We start from the raw sequence: 20,513 nt of genomic DNA on the forward strand, positions 1-20,513 counted from the left end.
TGGCATAGAAAGCCATATATCCAAATTTGCCGATGACACAAAGATAGGCGGCATTGTAGATGAAAGCATAAAATTACAAAGGGATATTGATAGATTAAGTGAATGGGCAAAACTGTGGCAATTGGATTTTAATGTAGACACTAAAAACAGTGGTGATTCAAAGAAGCTTGGGGGACCGGGTCCACAGATCATTAAAATGTCATTAACAGGTATAGAAAATAATCAAAAAAACTAATGGGATGCTGGCCTTTCTATCTAGAGGACTGGAATACAAGGGGTTGAAGTTATGCTGCAGCTTTACAAAACCCTGGTTAGACCACACATGGAGTACTGTGAGCAGTTCTGGGCACCACACCTTGATATACTGGCCTTGGAGGGAGTGCAGCGTAGGTTTACCAGAATAATACCCGGATTTCAAGGGTTAAGTTACGAGGAGAGATTACACAAATTAGGGTTGTATTCCCTAGAATTTAGAAGGTTAAGGGGTGATCTGATCGAAGATTTCAATATATTAAGGGAAACAGATAGGGTAGATAGAGAGAAACTATTTCTGCTGGTTGGGGATTCTAGACTAGGGGGCACAGTCTAAAAAATAGAGCCCGACCTTTCAGGAGTGAAATTAGGAAACACTTCTACACACAAAGGGTGGTAGAAGTTTGGAACTCTTCTGCAAACGGCAATTGATGCTAGATCAATTGTTAATTTTAAATCTGAGATTGATAGCTTTCTGTTAACCAAAGGTATTAAGGGATTGTAGAATTCTCAAAATTTACAGATCCCCCATTACGAAAGAAAAACCATATTAAAGTGATTTTGGACCCTTGCTAAAAACTTAAAAGGGCATGTTGGGCCTAACACGGAGATTTAAGATCAAAAACAGACTTGGCATTTTAAAAGGACATGTTCAGGCATGTTTGGGAAAAAGGCTGCAACAAAGAATTTGGGATCTACCTATGCAGTAGCCAGTTTGAGTATTTGAGGTAATCAAACTGTCTGGGGGAACTGTAAACGTCACTCAGCCCCTATCAGCAATTTACATGCTAACAATAGACTCACGGAAGAACAGCCTCACAGAACCCATCCAAATCATGCATAAACCAAATCGTTTAGCCAACCTACAAGAATCTCAGGCCCCACAGGAAACTCAAAGCTTGAGGACAATTCACTACAATTAGATAAGAGCTCAACAGCTCAGGAAAAACCATCCCGAAACTACTTCTCACATTTTTAAACAACTTAACATTAGGAAGCCCCAATTAGTATAATTGAAAGCCTGTTTTCTAAAGACAGAGAAGTCAAGAAGTTTGAAAGACTCGTCAAGAAGGTTTCAGCAGAACAGTTCAAACAGTTGAAAACAGTTCAGCAAGGTGGGAGTTCAAGAAGTACTGAGAGTTCCAAGTTCGAGTTCAGTACTCTCTGCAGTTTGAAGGAGTCTCGCAGAAGTTCTCTCTCTCTGGAAGCAGCTCAAACACAAGAAGAAACCGGAGCAACAGTTTCAGTGGTCATCAGACACCTCGCAGCAACAAGGGCCTTACGAAACAACCAACCGAACATTACCGTCAGCCAGCCGGGTAATATTGGGCCACCGCGACCAAAGAAAACCAACTCGGAAGAAAACCGAAGATTCGCAAGTTTTCCACTCTACAAACTATTCCTGCGTTTGGTGAGCATTATCCCTGGTCCCTTCAGAGCCTAACTTAGCTAGTAAGGTGGGATTGGGAGGGGTGAGGTATTTGTCTACTGTAATTTTCCCTCGTGTTTGTCGAAGTGTTTCCCCATTTTATTAGAGTGCTATTATTGTGTTGTATTTTCTTTCTCAAATAAAAGTCAAGGCCTAGAAATTTGGTGGGCTGCGCCACCAGTTAGCACCCAAAGAGGGCACTTAGTGGGTTTAGCACCGCTGGCCACGCCTCCCGTGAAATTTAGCGGGGCGCTAATGGCGGCGTCAGCCGGTAGCGCTGCGCCGTCACCGATGACGTCATCGGTGTGCGCAGCGCCCCGCTACCGCCCCAATCGCGAAATTTGGGAGCGCCCCCCGCTGTAACACCAGTCGCAATTTGCGACCGGTTCAGGGGGGCCTACCTGCGGCAGTAGAGGCGCTGAGGTGGCCATTTTGTTTGCTGGCCGCCTGCCAGCACCTCTTCGCGCAGCCGGCCTCCTGAGCCCCCGCGTTGTGCCGGCTGTCTCCCAAGAGCCCGGCACTTCTCCTCGGTGCCGGGCTCTTTTGCCGGCACTCGTGATCTCCGATCGTGCTGCAGCAGGCCCCTCCCCTTTAAGAAGGGGAGGAAGGCCTGCAGTACCGCAGCGCGCTGTGCCGGAGTGCGTGGCGCTGCGGCACGTTGCGCTGCGATTTTCAGTTGCAGCGCCCCAAGACGGATGTGGGGCGCCTCGAGTAGCGCCGCGCTTCCGTTTGGGGCGCTCAATCTGAATTTCCGGCGGGCGCTCGCGACTCCTTCCGGGGCGGTATTTCCGGCACCCTGGCGAGACTGGTGCCCCAAACGGGGCGCCACCGAATTTCTAGGCCAAAGTTCTTGCACCAAAATCAGTTTGTCTGCTGCACTTTTATCACAACCCCGAAATAAGTCCAAGGTCTAGAACCAAGTGAGTGGGAGCGATTCGAACCGCTCATAAGCCAGAGGTGAAGCTGACCCCACACACCACCCCTTACAGGATATGGGCCAAAGGCAGGTATATGGAGTTAGGTCGCAGATCAGCCAAGATCACATTGAATGGTGGAACAGGCTCGAGGGCCTACTCCTGTTCCTATGTTCCTATGTATTGTCTGGGGTTCTGCAGGGCTCAGTACTAGGTCCCTTGCTTTTCATGGTATACATCAGTGATTTAGACTTCAATACGGGGGCATGATTAATAAGTTTGCAGATGATACAAAAATTGGCCGTGTGGTTGATGGTGCGGAAGAAAGCTGTAGACTGCAGGGAATTTCGATGGACTGGTCAGGTGGGCAGAAAAGTGGCAAATGGAATTCAATCCAGAGAAGTGTGAGGTAATGCATTTGGGGAGGGCTAACAAGGCAAGGGAATACAGCATAAATGGTAGGATACTGAGAAGTCTAGAGGAACAGAGGGACCTTGGAGGGGACAGGTAGATAAGGTGGTTAAGAAGGCATATGGAATGCTTTCTTTTATTAACCGAGGCATAGAATATACAGGAAACTTTGGTTTATCCGGAGGTTAACTGTCCGGAATGCTCGAGCCACCGGCAAAAATCAGGAGCCGTTTCGTTAGTTTTTTTTCACCAGTCAGGCTCTGCAAGGTCTCGCTGAAGCTGTTGCTAAGCTACAGAGATGCTTGCAAGGTACAGCCGACAGCAACAGGGTTTGTTGCCAGATACGGAGCTCAAAATCTCCGTATGTTTCAACATTAGCGCTGGTTTGTCCGGCAGTTTTAATGGGACGGCAACAGCTCGGTCCCGTCGGTGCCGGATAGCACAAAGTTTCCTGTAAGATCAGGGAAGTTACGCTTGAACTGTATAAAACACTAGTTAGGCCACAGCTAGAGTACCACATACAGTTCTGGTCACCACATTACAGGAAAGATGTGATTGCACTGGAGAGGGTACAGAGGAGATTTACAAGGATGTTGCCAGGAATGGAGAATATTAGCTATGAGGAAAGATTGGATAGGCTGGGGTTGTTTTCTTTGGAACATAGGAGGCTGAGGGGAGATTTAATTGAGGTGTATAAAATTATGAGGGGCCTAGATAGAGCGGATAGGAAGGACCTATTTCCCTTAGCAGAGAGGTTAATAACCAGGGAGCATAGATTTAAAGTAATTGGTAGAAGGAGTAGAGGGGAGTTGAGGAGAAATATTTTCACCCAGAGGGTAGTGGGGGTCTGGAACTCACTACTGAAAGGCAGAGACTCTCATCACATTGAAAAAGTACTTGGATATCCACTTGAAGTGTCGTAATCTACAAGGCTACGGACCAAGAGCTGGAAAGTGGGATTAGGCTGGATACCTCTTTTGTGGCTGGCACAGACACGATGGGCCGAATGGCCTTCTTCTGGGCCGTAAACTTCTATGATTCTATGATAATATTATGATCTAAATAACATATCTACAGCAAGAGCTTCCTTATTGTTTGCTTGTTTCAGCTAATGTCACTGAATCTCTTCTTTGAGATACATGGTATAACAATAGATTTCTTGTTTATTTCATTTTTTGATCAGAGAATTCATGGTGTCTCATTAAAAAAGGTTCAGTGAAGGAACAATAAAGTAATAAGGTAAAGAGAGGATATGGAGATGAAATAACCCAAATTAAGTTTTACATAGGATATACAGCACAGAAACAGGCCATTCAGCCCAACCAGTCTATGCCAGTGTTTATGCTCCACGCAAGCCTCCACCTGTCTTTCCTCATCTAACCCCATCAACAAACCCTCTATTCCCTTCTCCCTCATATGCTTATCTAATCATACCATAAATGCATCTATACTATTCGCTTCAACCATTCCTTGTGGTAGCAAGTTCCACATTCTCACCACTCTCTGGGTGAAGAAGTTTCTTCTGAATTCCCTATTTGATTTTTAGTGACTATCTTTTATATTGATGGCCTCTAGTTTTGCTTTTCCCCACAAGTGGAAACACTCTCTCTGTATCTACTCTATCAAATCTTTCATGATTTTAAAGACCTCTATTAGGTCACCCCTCTTTTCAAGAGAAAAGAGACGTAGCCTGTTTATCTTTTCCTGATATGTATACCCTCGCATTTCTGGTATCATCCTTGTAAATCTTCTCTGCACCCTCTCCAGTGCCTCCACATCCTTTTTATAATATGGCGACCAGAATTGCACACAGTCTCCAAGTGTGGTCTAACCAGGGTTCGATACAAGTTTAACATAACTTCGCTACTTTTCAATTCTATCCGTAAATAAACCCTAGTGTTTGGTTTGCTTTTTTTTATGGCCTTGTTAACCTGTGTCAATACTTATAGTAATTTGTGCATTTGTACTCCTAGATCCCTTTGCTCCTCTACCCCATTTAGATTCTTATTTTCCAAGTAATATGTGACCTCCTTATTTTTCTTACCAAAATGTCATACCTCACATTTATCTGTGTTGAATTTCATTTGCCAATTATATGCCCATTCTGTGAGTTTATTAATGTCTTCTTGTAATTTGTTGCTGTCCTCCTCAGTATTGGCTATCCTCCCCCCCGCAATTTGGTGTCATCTGCAAATTTAGAAATTGTGTATTTGATTCCAAGGTCTAAATCGTTAATATAAGTTGTGAACAACAGTGGTCCCAGCACTGATCCTTGTGGAACACCACTTCCCACCTTCTGCCACTCTGAATAGCTACCCTTTACCCCTACTCTCTGCTTTCTGTCTTGAAGCCAGCTAGCTATCCATTCTGCTACTTGTCCCCTGACTCCGCATTCCCTGACCTTATTCATTAGTCTATTATGTGGTACCTTATCGAAGGCCTTTTGAAAATCTAGATAAATTACATCTACTGCATTACCCTTGTCTACTCTCTCTGTTACCTCTTCAAAAAATTCAGGTTGGTCAAGCAAGACTTTCCCTTTTGAAATCCATGCTGACTATTTATTATTATATTTTTTATTTCTAGATGTTCTTCTATTTTCTCCTTTAGTAGGGATTCCATTATTTTTCCTGCCACTGATGTTAAGCTGACTAGCCTATAGTTTTCTGGACATGTTCTATCTCCCTTCTTAAATATAGGCATTACGTTAGCTATCTGCCAGTCCTCTGGCACTACACCTTTTTCTAACGAATTACTAAATATGTGTGGTAGTGCCTCTGCGATTTCTCCCCTAGATTCTTTTACAATGCACGGATGTAATTCGTCCAGACCAGGGGTTTTATTCTCTTTGCGTTTCATTAGTTTATTTAGTATATCTCCTAGTTTTATTTTAAATGCAGTTAACTCATTACTAATCTCATCATCCGATGTCATCTCCACCTGTTCTACCTCCCTGGTAAATACTGAAGCAAAGTAATTATTTAATATATCTGCCATCTCTCTATTGCTGCCTGTGGTATTATCCTCTCCATCTATTCCCATCCCGACCTTCCTTTTTTTTTATTACGATAGCAAAATACTGCAGCAGCTGGAAATCCGAAATAACAACAGAAAATGCTGGAAAAACTCAGCAGGCCAGGCAACATCCGTGGAGAGAAATTATAGTCGACGTTTCGGGTGAACCCTTTTTCAAAACTTTGAAAAAGGGTTCACCCGAAACGTCGACTATAATTTCTCTCCACGGATGTTGCCTGGCCTGCTGAGTTTTTCCAGCATTTTCTGTTGTTATTTCCTTTTTTTATTTATGTGCCTGTAAAATATTTTACTATTTTTTATGTTCCTTGATAATTTAATTTCATAGTTCTTCTTTGCCTACCTAATTGTTTAAGTTCCTCCTAAAAACTGGTATTTTGATTGAGCAAGCGATTTTGGGAAGAAAAATATTAAGAGTTGTGAAAACAACTGATAAGAGAAGATAACAGCATTGGAATAGGGTATAGTTTCTGTACTATACATTCAGAAATTAGAAAACAGCAAATTGTCTGCAACCAATTAAATTAATCTAAACGTGAATAAACCTGCACTTTTTGACTTGATTGAACAGCTGTTAATTAATGTGTAAGCCATCGAGCACCAACGTGGATGCTCCAGTGTGATGCTGCATTGCTACTGTAGATGTCAGAATTAATAAGCAAGGCTATTGCAACTGTGAAGGGATAAGGCTTTGTTACTTAATCAAGGAATGGTTTTCAGTTACTACCATAGCAATGATTTATAGAAATCCAGTTTCCTCATTGATATGTGATTCTTTATCAAAATGCACAAAAGGTCTAATTAGAGTTTTATTTCCTCAAAAAACAAACAAAACTGTCAACATTATGTTAAAATATAGATATATTCTATACTTAACACATAATTTTAAAAAGTTTGATTGGTATACTTATACAAAACATTTGAGTATTACAAAGATTCATGTGTGTAACAATCAAAATCCACAAATTTGAAATAATCCATTTATTAAACCTCATTATCTAGGTGTTATCATCCTCAATGTCTTACCTTCCATTTCTCCCACAACAGATTACAAATTAAGGTGGAATTCATATTATAAATCCTTTGTCCCTAATTACATTTTGAAAATATAAAATAGATAAGAAACAGAATGGAGGGAAGAGAAAGAACAGTAAGAAATCAGAAAATAAAAACAGAAGGAAAAGAATGAGAAGAAGAAAAGGGAAAAGGGGAAGAATTCACCATGCTCATTATCTTGCATTCTATTCAGGAGCCCTTGATTAAAATCCACTGAATATGCTAGCACACTGTATTCACCTCTGATGCTCAGGCTTGCATTTAGCTCAGATTGATGGGATGAAAAAGAGTTCAGTTTAGGTAGTCGCAACTAAATTCATAGGTGTTGGTCCACAGCACAAAACATCCCTAATTTGCAACAATCTGGTTCATACATTACAACAGTGACTACAATTCAAAAGTACTTCATTGGCTGTAAAGCACTTTGGGATGTCTTGAGGTTATGAAAGGCGCTATAGAAATGCCTTTTTTTTCCCTTTCTCTCTAAATTGACAAGTTTCATTCCGAGAGGACAGGAGGTTGGCTGGTATTAAAATAGAGAATTTCACATTGTCACAGGACGAAGTGCTATTGTAATACAAAATCAAAATACTGTGGATGCTGAAAATCTGAAATAGAAACAGAATATGCTGGAAATACTCAGATCAGGCAGCATCTGTGTGTTTCTCTCTCCACAGATGCTGCCTGACCTGCTGAGTATTTCCAGCATTTTCTGAGTGCTATTGTAATGTTGGCTTTAATGCCCTTGTTATCCTAATCTGATCGAATTAGTGAGGCAGATTAAATAATGCTGCTTTGGTCAGGTTATAGGCTGCACAAACCTGCTTCCGTCAGCTTACTCTGAAATCTAGGCGTAGCACCCTGCATGCACAGATGTATCTCCTGAATCATGCGCTGTGCCTGCAGTTCTGATCCAGATTTTTGGAGGAAGGTGAAGCTATATGTGCCTGTACACACTTCAATATTTACAAACTGGTGTTTGTCCAGCAACCCAGAGGGTCCAAATCATGCAGTCGGTAAAAGGCACCTCAATGCAAATTATAATGGTGTGATAGGCATGAATGCTGTGTCAGTGTCAGCTGTTAATCTAGCAGTGAAATAGCTCCAGTCTAACACCTTGGGTGGGACTTGTCAGAATTGAGGAGAATCAGAATTTACTGCTGAGTATTTCCAGCATTTTCTGTTTTTATTTCAGATTTTCAGCATCCGCAGTATTTTGCTTTTGTATTACTGTTCCCTAACCCTGCACAGCCCGCTTCTACCTCCTTCCCAAGATTCACAAACAGGACAGCCCTGACAGACCCATTGTTTCAGCCTATTCTTGCCCCACAGAGCTGATTTCTTCCTATTTCGACTCTATTTTTTTCCCCCTTGTCCCGTCTCTTCCCAGCTACATCTGCAACTCTTCAGACGCCCTCTGCCACTTTAAAAGTTTCCAGTTTCCTGGCCCAATCTCCTTTTCACTATGGACGTCCAATCCATCTACACCTCCATCCTCCACCAGGATGGCCTTTGGGCGCTCCACTTCTTCCTTGAGCAGAGGCCCAACCAGTCCCCATCCACCACCACCCTCCTCCGCCTGGCTGAACCTGTTCTCACATTAAACAACTTCTTCTTTGGCTCCACTCACTTCCTCCAAATTAAAGGTGTTGCTATGGGAACCTGCATGAGTCCTAGCTATGCCTGCATTTTCGTGGGATATCTGGAACATTTTTTGTTCCAGTCCTACTCAGGTCCCCTCCCTCAACACTTTTTCCAGTACATTAATGACTGTATCAGTGACGTTTCCTGCTCTTGCCCTGAACTAGAAAATTTAATTCACTTTGCTTCCAATTTCCTCCCTTCCCTCAGCTTCACATGGTCCATCGTAGACTCAGAATGGAGTCTGTGGGTAGTCAGGGTAGGGTTGAGGCACTGGGAAGCTGCAAACACACAACACTGATGCAGCACTGGGAGCCTGGGCTTGGGGTGGCCAGGGCATAAGAGTACTGTGGTGATTTGGGGCTTGGGAATAGTGAGTTTAGGTGGTGTGTGGCAGCATTGTGGGCAGATGGAGTTTGGGAGAACTGAAAGGGGTGGGGTGGAAGAAGAGATAGGGACTGGAAACACAATGGGAACTGGAGAGCTGGGAGCACTGAAGTGAATATTTTGCTGAAAAGTGGGTGAGAGGATTAGATATTTTTACATGGGGAACAAAGCAGGATTCAAAAGTGACTGATTTCAATCAAAGTGTGGCTACTGCATAGGGCAGGGACTAAGCTGGCATGTGTAGTGACCCAAACAATAATGAGGGAAGGCTTAGTCATATTGGGCAAGCTCCTGTGAATAAATTAAAGAAAAATTCAAGGCCCAGGCCATTGTGGGGAAAAGATTACAGGACAGATTTCCAACTATAGCAAAAAGTCTTTTGCTGATTAAGACTGGCTGTCATTGTGCTTGACCGAAAGCCGTGTTGCTGGGCAAATTCCGTAATCAACAATCGAACTTTTGCAGTTACAAGCTATTTACAGATAAGGAAGTAGACATTGGGGTGTTACGAAGCTACAATCAAGACATCCTGAAAGGAAGCCTGCAAGACAGAACACAAGTCAACGACCTTTGTACAATGCATATTGTGTTGCTGATCACCTCAGCAAACGTTGCAACCCTCACAGACATTGTTTAAGTGGCCTTGAGTCTGGTAAGGAGATAAAGATGTTAATAGCTGACAATAGCCAGTGGACTCAGGACACAATGGAAGAATGCCAACTAGACCAACTCCTCCCACATACCGGAGAAAGGAGGGAACGCCCCTTTGCAGCAGAGTGGGTTACCGAGAAGAATAAAAGACAACGCCTAAAAAGATATCTTCACTGCAGTCGAAAGGAGGTGGTTTGGCCAGACATCTCGCCTACAAGGATCAGACTGCAGTCAGAAGAGGTGGCCTGGCCAGTCATCTCACCTACAAGGACAGGGCTGCAGTCAGAAGAGTGGGGTGACTTGGTCGGTCGGCCCAAAGAATTTACAATCAACATAAACTGACCATCCACAGGTGATCGTATGTATATCCTATCCGCAACATATGTTAGTGGTGACAGGCATTGTATTGCAACCAGTTTAGTTTTGACACTGAATTGTAACCTTTGATCTCTGACGTCTAAATAAAGTTGAGTTAAGTCGGAATCCGCATTTGTGTCAATTGCTCACTTATAATTCTCGGGTCAGAATCTTAAACCTGTGATGTCCTGAAAGGAACGTCTTACACAACAAGACTTGTACAATTTTATGGGTATGTTTAAATATTTTTCATGAATGATAAATGGGTTTATGGATTTGTTATATTGTTGAGATACCGCGGCAAACGTGGGAGTCGAGACCAGAGCTAGTAAAACACAACTGCTTTTATTCTACCTCATGGCAAAGAGGAACTGGAAAAGCCCGCGCATCCACTTATATACTCCCCAGACAGGAAGTGCTCCCGGCAGCCTGTCCCTGCGGGAAACAAGTTGCTGGAGGAAAGGGCCCCCGGCTGGGGGCATCTGCTTAAACTGTCCGTGCTGCCGTGAGCGGATTATGTCCAGTGGTGGCGTGTCGCCACAGAGCTCCCCCCAGAATCCGCTTAGGAGGAGTGGACGAGTCATGACGGTGGTCTGATGGTTCTGCCGCAGCGGCTCTGAGTGGTCGCCGGTCTAGTTGGTGGGAGCGGGCGGTTCGCCGCCGGCTGTGCTGGCGGGACGGCCTCTGGTTGGAGGTCGGGCCACGGGGACCTGTTCCCCTGGTTCTGTGTGTGCTGGTTTGAGCCGGTCGATGGAGACTGTGTCGACCCTGTCGCCGAGTCGCAGCTTGAAGACCTTGTCCCCGGTTTGTAGTACCTCGTACGGTCCGTTGTACGGGGGTCGCAGGGGCCCGCGGTGCGCGTCGTGTCGCACGAAGACGAAGCGCGCCTGCTGTAAATTTGGCGGGACGTGAGGTGCGAGTTCGCCGTGTCGGTTGACCGGAAATGGGGCGAACTGCTGAGCGGAAGAGAAAGAGTTGAGCCGCTGCTGTTCGGCCGACCAAGGCGTGGTAGCCTCCGGAAGGAATTCGCCTGGGACGCGCAGCGGTTGTCCGTAGACTAACTCCGCTGCCGAGGACTGGAGGTCTTCCTTGACCGCGGTGCGTAGGCCTAGTAGCACCCACGGTAGGCGGTCAGTCAGTCCAGGTACTGTCCTGCAGGCCGGCATGGAGTGAGGCCTTGAGCGACCTGTGGAAGCATTCACAAAGCCCGTTGGCCTGCGGGTGGTACGCCGTGGTTCGGTGGAGCGTCACCCCGAGGTTGCGTGCTGTGGCTGTCCAGAGTTCAGAGGTGAACTGGGCGCCTCTGTCGAAGGTTATGTCGGCCGGTACACCGAACCTCGCAACCAGGTGTTAACGAACGCCCTGGCGATGTCGGCTGTGGTGGTGGAGGTCAGCGGCACTGCCTCAGGCCAGCATGTGTAGCGGTCGACCATCGTGAGGAGATAAGTTTGGCCTTGCGATGGCGGCAGAGGACCGACGATGTCGACGTGTACGTGGTTGAAGCGGCGGCTGGGTACCTCGAAGTCTCCCAGGGGTGCTTTTGTGTGCAGCTGTACCTTAGCCCGTTGGCAGGCGAGGCAGGAGGTGGCCCAAGTCCGAACATCTCTGCTGAGGCCGCGCCAGACGAAGCACTGGGAGAGGAGTTTGACGGATGCGCGGGAACCCAGGTGGGAGAGCCCGTGGAGCGCTCAAAGATGCGGCGACGCCAGGTTGCAGGGACGACCGGCCTGGGTTGGCCGAGTGAGGTGTCGCAAGTGACTGCCGTGGCTTCGGGCCCGTGCGCGACCTTGGCTAGGCGTAGCCCTGGCAGGCTGGTAGCCGCCGAGAGGAGGTCTGGGTCCATGAGCTGGGCTGCTGCTGGCTGCGCGTAGTCGACCGCGAGGTGATTCGCGCAGATGGCGGGACGGGAAAGGCAGTCGGCGACCATGTTGTCTCTACCGGAGACGTGCTGGATGTCCATAGTAAACTCGGACACGGCCGCGAGCTGGCGTTGCTGCCTAGCGGACCAGGGTTCGGTGTGCTTGGCCATCGCGTATGTGAGCGGCTTGTGGTCCACGTACGCGGTGAAGGGGCGGCCTTCCAGGAGGAACCTGAAATGGCGGACCGACAGGTGGAGCGCGAGAAGCTCGCGGTCGAAATTGGAGTATTTGACCTCCGGGGGGCGCAGTTGGCGGCTGTAGAAGGCAAGTGGCTGCCACGCGCCATTGACCCACTGCTCGAACACGGCGCCGACCGCGTGGTCGGAGGCGTCGGTGGTGAGCGCGACCCAGGCATCGGCCCTTGGGTGCGCGAGCAGGGTGGCGTCGGCGAGCGCGTTTTTGGTGGCGTCGAAGGCGGCTGACGTGTCAGTGGTCCAGGCTACGTCCATCTTGCCGGATTTACCTCGGAGGGAGTCGTATAGGGGCTTCATGAGGGCTGCAGCTCTGGGGATGAACCTGTTGTAGAAGTTCACCATCCCAAGGAACTCCTGGAGGCCCTTGATGGTTGTGGGGCGGGGGAATTGCTGGACGGCCTGCACCTTGTTGGGCAGGGGGACGGCCCCAGCAGGGGTGATGTGGTGACCGAGAAAATCGATCTCGGTTAGGCCGAATTGGCACTTCGCCGGGCTGAGGATGAGCCCGTGTTGGGCTAGGCGCCCGAACAGGGTGCGAAGGTGTTCGAGGTGTTCCTGTTTGGAGGAGCTGGCCACGAGAATGTCGTCTAGATAGACGAATAGGAAGTTCAGGTCCCGGAGGACTGAGTCCATAAGGCGCTGGAAAGCCTGGGCTGCATTCTTGAGGCCGAAGGGCATCCTCAGGAACTCGAACAGGCCGAATGGGGTGATGACGGCCGTTTTGGGGATGTCCGCGGGGTGTACGGGGACTTGGTGGTAACCGCGCACCAGGTTGACCTTGGAAAAGACGGTTCGTCCGGCCAGTCGGGCCGAGAAGTCCTGGATGTGTGGCACCGGGTATCGGTCGGGGGTGGTGGCGTCGTTGAGGCGGCGGTAGTCCCCGCAAGGGCGCCGGGCTTAGGGGCGATGTGGAGGGGCGAGGCCCAAGGGCTGCTGGAGTGGCGGATGATGCCGAGTTGTTCCATGGTGGTGAACTCGGCCCGCGCGATTTCCAGCTTGGCCGGGTTGAGTCTGCGGGCGTGGGCAGAAACTGGGGGGCCGGTGGTGGGGATATAGTGCTCCACACCGTGTTTGGCGACTTTGGCCGAAAAGGTCGGGTTAGTGAGGGCGGGAAACTCGGCTAGGAGTGCCGAGTAGTCGTCCGTGGCTCTGGAGAGGCAGTAGGTCGTCAGGCCGGCCGAACGTGCCGGGGATGGGGGCCATAGTGTTGATGTCGACGAGGCGGTGCCTCGGAATGTCGACAAGGAGGCCGTGGGCGCGTAGGAAGTTGGCGCCGATGAGAGGACAGAGGACCTTGGCTGTGAGGAACTCCAAGCGGTAGCGGCGGCCCGCGAGGTCGAGCGTGACCATGCGGGTGCCATATGTGCGGATGTCAGAGCCATTGGCTGCGGCCAGCGTGATACCCCGTGTGCCGCGTTGGATTTCGAGGGCGGAGGCGGGGGTGATGCTGTGCTGGGCCCCTGTGTCGCACAGAAATCGGCGGTTGGTTCGGTCGTCGGTGACGTACAGTAGAGGCCCCTTTTGCCCCGCGGCCAACGCGGGGGCCGGTGCGGGGGGGGGGGGTTGGAAAGTACACGGTGGCGTGCAGCGTTGGGCCCTAGTGCCAAACTGGGTGTGGTAGTAGCAGTGACCCGGAGTGGTAGGGCGGTCGGGCCTAGTGGGCCGGGAAGACCGCGTGGTCGTTGCCGTGAGGTCGGGCGCAACGTCGCGAGCGGACTGTGCAGAGAGCAGCCGGTCGGCCTTTTCGGCTATGTCATTCAGGTCCGTGGAGCCAGACTCCACAATGAGCGGGCGGATGCTGGCGGGGAGCTGCCGAATGAAAAGCGTGCGAAAGAGGGCGCCGGTGTTTTTGTCGTCCGAGAGGGACAGCATGTGGGAAAGCAGATCCGAGGGTGAAGCGTCACCAAGGCCAGGGAGGTCAAGGAGTTGGCAGTTGCGCTGGTAAGAGGACGTTTGAAATTTTTTAAGGAGCGCAGCCTTCAGATGTTCGTACTTGCTTTCCGGTGGTGGATCCTGCAGTGCTGCCCAAACCTTGGGGACTGTAGCGTAGGTGAACGAGGCGACGAGGTAGTCGTACTTTGTGGCGTCGACTGTAATGTGTTTCAGCCGGAATCTGGACTCCGCTTGAACGAACCAGGCTTTGGCCAGGTTCTCCCAAAAGTCCGGTAGTTTAACCGTGGCTGCGTTTGTATCCGCCATGCTAGCTTAGGATTCGTCCTGAGCGTCGGGGTCACCAGTGTTGAGATACCGTGGCAAACGTGGGAGTCGAGACCAGAGGTAGTAAAACACAACTGCTTTTATTCTACCTCATGGCAAAGAGGAACTGGAAAAGCCCGCGCATCCACTTATATACTCCCCAGACAGGAAGTGCTCCCGGCAGCCTGTCCCTGCGGGAAACAAGTTGCTGGAGGAAACGGCCCTTGGCTGGGGGCGTCTGCTTAAACTGTCCGTGCCGCCGTGAGCGGATTATGTCCAGTGGTGGCGTGTTGCCACAATAGGATATATTTTTGGGTGTATAGTGTCAGCTAGCTGGGAAAGCAACATGGCTGCAGGAAAAAAACGAAAAAAAACGTTTCAGCAACTTAATTGGTTTGACAGTTGATTGTTAGCTTTGAAAAAATGGAGTGATTTAACTGGCTGAGTTTGCGTGGGCTGCTGGTTTGTGATTGTTAGCCTTTCCTACCTGTCTTTGTTTGAGTAACTCAGCATGGTTAACTTAACCATGGTGGTTATTTGAGTCAATCAGGTGTGACAGATTAATAATATTTTTCTAGGTCTGGACAGACTTAGTAAATATTACTATGTGAATTCCAATTTTTAAAGTAATGCTATTAAAAAGCTCTGAATTAAAGTCTAAACAGATAATTCAGAATAATTCACTGCAATTTCTGTTGGTCACTACCTATGTTGTTTTCAAAGTGTGTGACAAAGGAGATGCCACAATGATTGATTTTTCAATTATGTTACAATATATTTCCTCCATGTTAACAGCATTATAAGGTTCTTTACACTCCGATAAAATCAAACTAATCGATTAGTATTCCCTGCAGAGATCTTCAGTAGCACAGGTGAAAAAAACGAGTCACTGCATACTAATATCCTGTAAAGAAGCAATTTGCATTTACCTAAAGGGCTTTGACAGTCCTGGTTTTTAATGCAGGAGCTGATCTACCATTCCAGCACTGAGCCGCTAAGCATCATTTGGAAACCAGTGTGATGTGATAACAATTAAACATATCTTGAAATAAGTCAGTAAAATGCATATGGCAAAATCCTTTTCTGTGCTAATGCTATTGCTTTTAGTTAAGCTACGCTTCAGTTTCCCCCTCACCCACTGCCCCTATGACCAGGGTGATGGGATGAAGGCTTTGTGTCTTAATACGAGGAGTATTCGTAATAAGGTGGATGAATTAGCTGCGCAAATAGAGGTAAACGAATATGATTTGATTGGGATTACGGAAACATGGCTCCAGGGTGGCCAAGGCTGGGAACTCAACATCCAGGGGTATTCAATATTCAGGAAAGATAGGCAAAAAGGAAAGGGAGGTGGGGTAGCATTGCTGGTTAAAGAAGGGATTAACACAATTGTAAGGAAGGATATTAGCTCTGATGTGGAATCGGTATGGGTAGAACTGAGAAATACCAAGGAGCAGAAAACGTTAGTGGGAGTGGTATATAGACCTCCAAACAGTAATGCGGAGGTTGGGGATGGCATTAAAAGGGAAAATAGAGAAGCGTGCAATAAGGGCACAGCAATCATCATGGGTGACTTTAATCTACATATAGATTGGGCTAACCAAATTAGTAACAATACTGTGGAGGAGGAATTCCTGGAGTGTTTACGGGATGGATTCCTGGACCAATATGTCGAGGAACCAACCAGAGATCAGGCCATCTTAGACTGGGTATTATGTAACGAGAAAGGATTAATTAGCAATCTTGTTGTACGAGGCCCCTTGGGTCGGAGCGATCATAATATGATCAAATTCTTCATTAAGATGGAGAATGAAGTAGTTGACTCAGAGACTAGGGTCCTCAATTTAAATAAAGGAAACTACGATGGTCTGAGGAGCGAGTTGGGTAGGATTGATTGGGGAATGGCACTCAAAGGGTTGACGGTGGATAGGCAATGGCAAACATTCAAAAACCGCATGGACGAACTACAGAATTTGTTCATCCCAGTTTGGCATAAAAATAAAACAAAAAAGGTGACTCAACCGTGGCTAACAAGGGAAATTAGGGATAGCATAAGATCCAAGGAGAGGACATATAAATTGGCCAGAAAAAGCAGTAAACCTGAGGATTGGGAGCAGTTTAGGATTCAACAAAGGAGGACCAAGGGATTAATTAAGAAGGGGAAAATAGAATATGAGAGTAAGCTTGCAGGAAACATAAAAACTGACTATAAAAGCTTTTATAGATATGTGAAGAGAAAAAGATTGGTGAAGTCAAGCGTAGGTCCCTTGCAGTCAGAATCAGGGGTATTTATAATGGGGAACAAAGAAATGGCAGACCAATTAAATACATATTTTGGTTCTGTCTTCACAAAGGAGGACACAAATAACCTCCCAGAGATGTCGGGGAACATAGGGTCTGATGAAAGGGAGGAACTGAAAGAAATCAGTATTTGTAGGGAAATGGTGTTAGGGAAATTGATGGGATTGAAGGCCGATAAATCCCTGATAATCTACATCCTAGGGTACTTAAGGAAGTGGCCCTAGAAATAGTAGATGCATTGCTGATCATCTTCTATCATTTGATGGAATCTGGAACAGTACCCATGGATTGGAGGGTAGCTAATGTTACCCCACTATTCAAAAAAGGTGGTGGAGAGAAAACGGGGAATTACAGACCGGTAGGCCTGACATTGGTAGTGGGGAAAATGCTGGAGTCCATTATAAAAGATGTAATAGCAGAGCACTTGGAAAACAGTGACAAGATCGGACAAAGTCAACATGGATTTACAAAAGGTAAATCGTGCTTGACTAATCTACTGGAATTTTTTGAGGATGTAACTGGTAAAATAGATAAGGGAGAACCAGTGGATGTGGTGTATTTGGACTTTCAGATGGCTTTCGATAAGGTCCCGTCATACGAGATTAGCGTGTAAAGTTAAGGCACATGGGATTGGGGGCAAGGTATTGACTAGGATAGAGAACTGGTTGGCAGACAGAAAGCAAAGAATTGGAATAAACGGGTCTTTTTCCGAGTGGCAGGCAGTGACTAGTGGGGTACCGCAGGGATCGGTCCTTGGACCTCAGCTATTCACAATATATATTAATGATCTAGACAAGGGAACTAGATGTAATATCTCCAAGTTTGCAGATGACACAAAGCTGGGTGGGCGTGTGTGCTGTGAAGAGGATGCCGAGAAACTCCAGGATGATTTGGACAGGTTGGGTGATTGGGCAGAAGCATGGCAGATGCAATATAACGTGGATAAATGTGAGGTTATCCACTTTGGCGGCAAAAACAGGAAGGCAGATTATTATCTGAATGGCTATAGATTGGGAGAAGGGGAAGTGCAACGAGACCTGGTGTCCTTGTGCACCAGTCGCTGAAGGTAAGCATGCAGGTGCAGCAGGCGGTTAAGAAGGCAAATGGTATGTTGGCCTTCGTAGCGAGAGGGTTTGAGTACAGGAACAAGGATGTCTTGCTGCAGTTGTACAGGGCCTTGGTGAGACCACATCTCGAGTATTGTGTGCAGTTTTGGTCGCCTTATCTGAGGAAGGATGTTCTTGCCATGGAAGGAGTTCAGCGAAGATTCACCAGGCTGATACCTGGGATGGCAGGAATGATGTATGAGGAGAGATTGGGACAACTGGGCTTGTACTCGCTGGAGTTTAGAAGAATGAGAGGGGATCTCATTGAAACTTATAAAATTCTGACAGGACTGGACAGACTAGATGCAGGAAGGATGTTCCCGATGGTCGGGGAGTCCAGAACCAGGGGTCACAATCTAAGGATAAGGGGTCGGCCATTTAGGACAGAAATAAGGAGGAATTTCTTCACCCAGAGAGTGGTGAACCTGTGGAATTCTCTACCACAGAAGGCAGTAGAGGCCAATTCATTAAATATATTCAAGAAGGAGTTGGATATATTTCTTAAGGCTAAAGGGATCAAGGGGTATGGGGGGAAAGCAGGGACCAGGTACTGAATTTGGATGATCAGCCATGATCGCATTGAATGGCGGAGCAGGCTCGAGGGGCCGAATGGCCTACTCCTGCTCCTATCTTCTATGTTTCTATGATATGGAGGTGCAGTTCTTCACAGGTTTCTTCCATTGCTTCTTTTTGCTTAATTCCCATTTAGATTTTTAACCATTCAACAGGGCAGATAGCTGTTCTAATAAAACTGCCACACCTAAAACATTAACTTATCTGTTCTCTCCACAGATGCTGCCTGACCTGCTGACTGTTTCTAGCATTTTCTGTATTTGTTTCAGATTTCCAGCTTCTGCAGTATTTTTGCTTTTTGTACATTTTTATTCATCCACGTCACACACCAATCTCTGAACATGGGGTTATCTGCTCTCAGTCCCCTGCCAATTCTGCTTGCTATTGACCTCTGCAAGATGCGCAAGAGCAAGCTGAGGTAACTGGTCCTCGGAGTTAACTCTAGCCTTACTATGTAAAAATGCCGCGCCTCCATAATAATACTGTTGCATCAACATGCTTTGATAAATGTACATTTTTGAATCAGTTATTGATAATTAGCAAAGATGTGCTGTTGTTGACAAAACTCTGACATCATTTAGTATTATTCAGCATCAGGACATGTTGCAGTGCAATTTTAGAAAATATTTAATGTAATAGACGCTTGTTTTGTTCAACTATCAAGTCTGTCCCTGCTGCAAGGGTTAACCGATTATAAAATAAAGATAAATTATAAGAATCATGCTGTGATACAACCTGTGCACGTATTACTTTCTGAACTTCTATGCACGTTAACCTCATGAAGGCTACAATTCAATTTTTTTCCTCTGACATCTTTATGTATAAATAATATTTCTTTGAAAATTCTTTTGAAATTGCTGTAGTTCAGGATGGACAGCATGATAAAGGACTGAAAGCTGGCTAGCAATGAGATGATTAAACATGTGACGCATAGAATTTTTTGCAGTTAACAGCTTGTGTAGAAAGATTTGTATTGTGTAGGATCTGAATGCACAGTAAAAGTATTCTTGAGATAATAAGCATTCAGTAAGTTAAAAGACCTGTGCACTGCTGATGTTCTGTTTTAAAATTTTATCTTTGTAAGCAGATAGTTATTTTTTAATTAATGTAACAATGTGTTGATGTAAGAGAATTTCCAAAATTGTATCGAGATGCATCTGGTCAGGTCACACAGATAGTCTCAACTAGCAATGCAATAATAAATTACTCTGATAAACTGTTTGCGTGTCATTAATTCAGGCAAAGTTTTGAGTGAATTATTTTCATTTCTACACTGTCTGTCTAGAATTATCATATTATCGTTGTGTCTACGCTATTATTTAATAATAACTAATCCTTTATAATGCAGGTTAACTTTCCTGCAAGTTAGTGTTATTGCCATTATAAAAAATCCACTCCCATTTAATCGGGGAAAAAAAACATGTTTCACAAAGTAGTAGGGCTGAGATTTGATGCCGAGCTCCACTTCATTCTTGATCTCAACTTGCCCATGGGGGAGGAAAATTAGGTAGGGAGTCTTTACTAGTCTGCTTTGAGATGCCCCCTGGCAGCTGGTGACTCTGAAAGAGGTTTGGCAGCAGATGTGCATCCTGGGAGGAACCATTAAGGGGAGAAAACTGAGGAAAATATCTTTCAAGAAATATATATTTTGGAACAAATGGTTCAGTTATAGCTCAGTATTGGGCGATAGAAATGTTTTTTTTTTGTAGATAAGAACAAGTCTTCCCTACATTAGTGAAGCGCATGGCTAGATGCAGTGCAGAGCTTCCCCTACGCTACGCCAATATTGTGCCTCAACCCAAGTCAAGGAATAGCGCTATCTGTTGTATATTGGTCTGACATCGCCATCTCACACTCCATCTAAATTATGTTGTTTGGAATGAAATTGCACAATTAACTTTCTTTTTGGAAAAATCTTAGGGGGAGAAATTCAGTTGATAGCGCCACCGATTAACACCTAAAGAGGCCGAGAAGTGGGGCGCTAGCCAACTTCCGGGCGGGCGCAAGGCGCCTCGCCCCATATTGAGCATGCATTTAGCGCTGGTGCTAAATCTTAGCACTCGCTCATGGGCGCAGGCTGATTATGATGTCAT

The 20,513-nt window shown here is 46.3% G+C and overlaps 1 protein-coding gene and 1 long non-coding RNA gene across 2 annotated transcripts in view; one reads left to right on the forward strand and one right to left on the reverse strand.

Moving 5' to 3' along the window:
• The window catches only part of LOC147111592 (protein diaphanous homolog 3-like), a 1,088,834-nt gene that overhangs the window by 110,836 nt on the left and 957,485 nt on the right, over positions 1 to 20,513 (reverse strand). The gene's annotated exons all lie outside the window — the stretch shown is intronic.
• Positions 9,698 to 19,636, forward strand: LOC147111593 (uncharacterized). The gene is made up of 2 exons (XR_015079713.1): positions 9,698 to 10,132; positions 18,640 to 19,636. It is a non-coding gene; the product is annotated as an uncharacterized LOC147111593 (long non-coding RNA).

This window comes from Somniosus microcephalus, chromosome 10, assembly GCF_052327205.1.
Source record: "Somniosus microcephalus isolate GS21.2 chromosome 10, FLI_Smic_1.0, whole genome shotgun sequence".
NCBI lineage: Eukaryota > Metazoa > Chordata > Chondrichthyes > Squaliformes > Somniosidae > Somniosus > Somniosus microcephalus.